This window comes from Diplotaxodon limnothrissa, linkage group LG4, assembly GCF_057381915.1.
Source record: "Diplotaxodon limnothrissa isolate DT_005_m linkage group LG4, D_limnothrissa_male_GT1.1, whole genome shotgun sequence".
Lineage (NCBI taxonomy): Eukaryota > Metazoa > Chordata > Actinopteri > Cichliformes > Cichlidae > Diplotaxodon > Diplotaxodon limnothrissa.
The window spans coordinates 5,413,578-5,416,660 of NC_140599.1; the positions used below are offsets into that span (position 1 = coordinate 5,413,578).

Sequence of the window (3,083 nt, forward strand, 5' to 3'; positions counted from 1 at the left end):
TCATTGTAGCAATAATATGCCTTTTTGGTCCAAGTTAATTATTTGAATTTTAAAACTCTTTTAGCCAAATAACTTTGAAGTTGTTACTAAAACTCATCATCCCCATTTACTACTTTTGTTTCATTCTTTAAAAATTTAGAAGCATAAATATCAGTCTTTTGGAAAAATTACATTTTATACAGTATTATTAAGTCTACATATTCCAAGTGAGTTATGTCAGAATGCACTAGAGCAATTTAACTCTATTACATCATAGCATTCTATTTGCAAGAATCCCAGTGTTAATCCACTGTTCTTGGCCAATGATATCCACTCCTCAGCACTATGGGGGCGCTAATGTACATCTACGCTGGTTGCCAACCACCATGAACATTTAAAGAGCAGAAGAAGAAGAGGACACTAAAGAGTTCAGGTGCACGACATGAGGATTTAATGAGACAGCTTTTATCTTACTGCTTTCGTGGAAGATCAGGTGAGAACCATACAAATTCCCTTACACATGATGTTTATATAAATATATTCATCCAATAAAGCAAAGTAATATAGGTTATTATATTACGTTCGGATACACCAAAGCATCTAATTTTTGACAGTTTAGCTAGCCAGCATGCTAGTAGCAAAAGTTTGACATTCTGTTGCTGTTGGTTTGATTAATTTTGGTTTTAGCATCACAAAACTTGTGGTTTTAAAACTAGTGAGATCTGTTTTCAGAAAATATTTTACAAATGAAACAAAAACTGTAGGACAAATATGCTATTGTTCAACCATACTAAATCATTATTTTAATTTATAACTTTAAGAAATATAAAAGGTTAAGGAAATGTGGATATGAAAATTAACTCATTAAGATTTGCAGTAACCTTAGACCAAATAAAATATACGAAACAGAACTTCCACAGGTAGGGCATGCAGCCTCTGACACACAGTGATACAAGATAGGAGGAACTGTTGGGAAACACAGATATTTGGAACCTTTAGGGGAGCTCTCCCCAACATAAATAGATTTTTCGATCTGTTTATTTCTATGTCTACATACATTTTGTAGTATAATGTGTTATTTCTAAAGTCATTAATACCTGATCTTTGCAGGGGATGGCGGAAACAAGGCCACGGAGAGCTAAAATAAATCCCATACAAGATGCTAGGTATTACTGCTCCTTAGGTGAAGACAAGGCAGGATTTGATGTGAGGTATATTGATTCATTTAAAGGTGAGTTGATTCCAAAGAATGCAGTCAGCTTCTCAAAATAGAAATTTTTATGTTTTTTGTAGTTTTTTTGTAGCATACCATGCATGAGAAAATTAATAATCACGAATATAATTATACTTGTTTTATTATTATTATTATTATTATTATTATTATTATTATTATTATTATTATTATTATATTTCTATTTTTTCCTTGTCTTTCCCCAAGGAATTATGAACATGTTACATGTTCCAAAATAAATAATACAATATAATCAAATAAAAAACATATTTAAAAACAAGAAGGATTTTAATTAAATGGTTTATAGTTTATTGCCCAATTTGTTTTTGATGTGTGTCTTTAGGTCGCGGTGTGTTCAGCTGTCGGTCATTTCAAAAGGGAGATTTTCTTTTTGAGTACAGAGGACAAATCATAACTAAAGAGGAACAAGAAAACCGAATGAAACTTTACCATGATGCACTCAAGGTTTTCATATTTGATTTCAAGTTCAATGGAAAACAGTTATGGTATGTAACTGCTTTGATAAAGGATAAAATACATGAGGTTTACAAATTATAATATTCAAATAATATTTTGAATTGAATATTAAAATGTTATTCAGACGTTCTACAACCTAATATACTTAATGACTTTCTTTACAGAGTGTAATTGTTATTGTATACTTTTTGTTTTAGTGTTGATGCTACCAGAGAGGACGGCTCACTTGGCAGACTTGTAAATGACGATAATGTGAATCCAAACAGTAAAATGACAGTTACCAGAGTGGATGGAAGGCCCCATCTCTGTTTGTTTGCAATCAAAGATATTGGTCCAGGAGAAGAAATCACCTATAACTATGGTGATTCCAACTGGCCATGGAGAAGCAAGGTATAATGTAAATAGTACAGTATAAGTATAAATAGTATTAAATGAATAAAGGCTATACTGAAAAGTATGCATACACACACGGGTCCTGTGTAATACTCAACTGGACAGGTCCAGACATTAGGAGGACTGTATTCATCTTGGCTAGACCCAAAGACTGCCATTCATTATTCATGCTTCTTCCTTAGAAATCCAACATGGTGGCATCTCAGGCTGTGGATGAGATTGCAGCCAGTTCCTCTCCTAACGACGCAACAAAGGTAAATTGGAGTTTCAGTGTCAGATTGTTTTAGTTGTAGACTGAGGTGCTAGTTATTAGGCAGTATTGAGGTATGTGGGTCCTTGGTTATCTTGACCAAGTAAGATGCACGCATTAGGAGGACTGAGATTTGAAACAGGAAGTATAAACAACTGAGTTCTACCTACAAGTGCGCCCACACACACGGGTCCTGTGTATTACTCAACTGGACAGGTCCAGACATTAGGAGGACTGAGTTTAGAAATGAATTCAGATCAATGAGAGTTACTCTGGCAATTGTGCATACACACACGGGTCCTGTGTATTACTCAACTGGACAGGTCCAGACATTAGGAGGACTGTATTCATCTTGGCTAGACCCAAAGACTGCCATTCATTATTCACGCTTCTTCCTTAGAAATCCAACATGGTGCCATCTCAGGCTGTGGATGAGAATGCAGCCAGTTCCTCTCCTAACGACGCAACAAAGGTAAATTGGAGTTTCAGTGTCAGATTGTTTTAGTTGTAGACTGAGGTGCTAGTTATTAGGCAGTATTGAGGTATGTGGGTCCTTGGTTATCTTGACCAAGTAAGATGCACGCATTAGGAGGACTGAGATTTGAAACAGGAAGTATAAACAACTGAGTTCTACCTACAAGTGCGCCCACACACACGGGTCCTGTGTATTACTCAACTGGACAGGTCCAGACATTAGGAGGACTGAGTTTAGAAATGAATTCAGATCAATGAGAGTTACTCTGGCAATTGTGC

The 3,083-nt window shown here is 35.3% G+C and overlaps 1 pseudogene; it reads left to right on the forward strand.

The window, feature by feature from the left end:
* Nucleotides 1-1,092: 1,092 nt before the first annotated feature.
* Nucleotides 1,093-2,367, forward strand: LOC146633100 (histone-lysine N-methyltransferase Set8-like; annotated as a pseudogene).
* The last annotated feature ends 716 nt before the right edge of the window (nucleotides 2,368-3,083 follow it).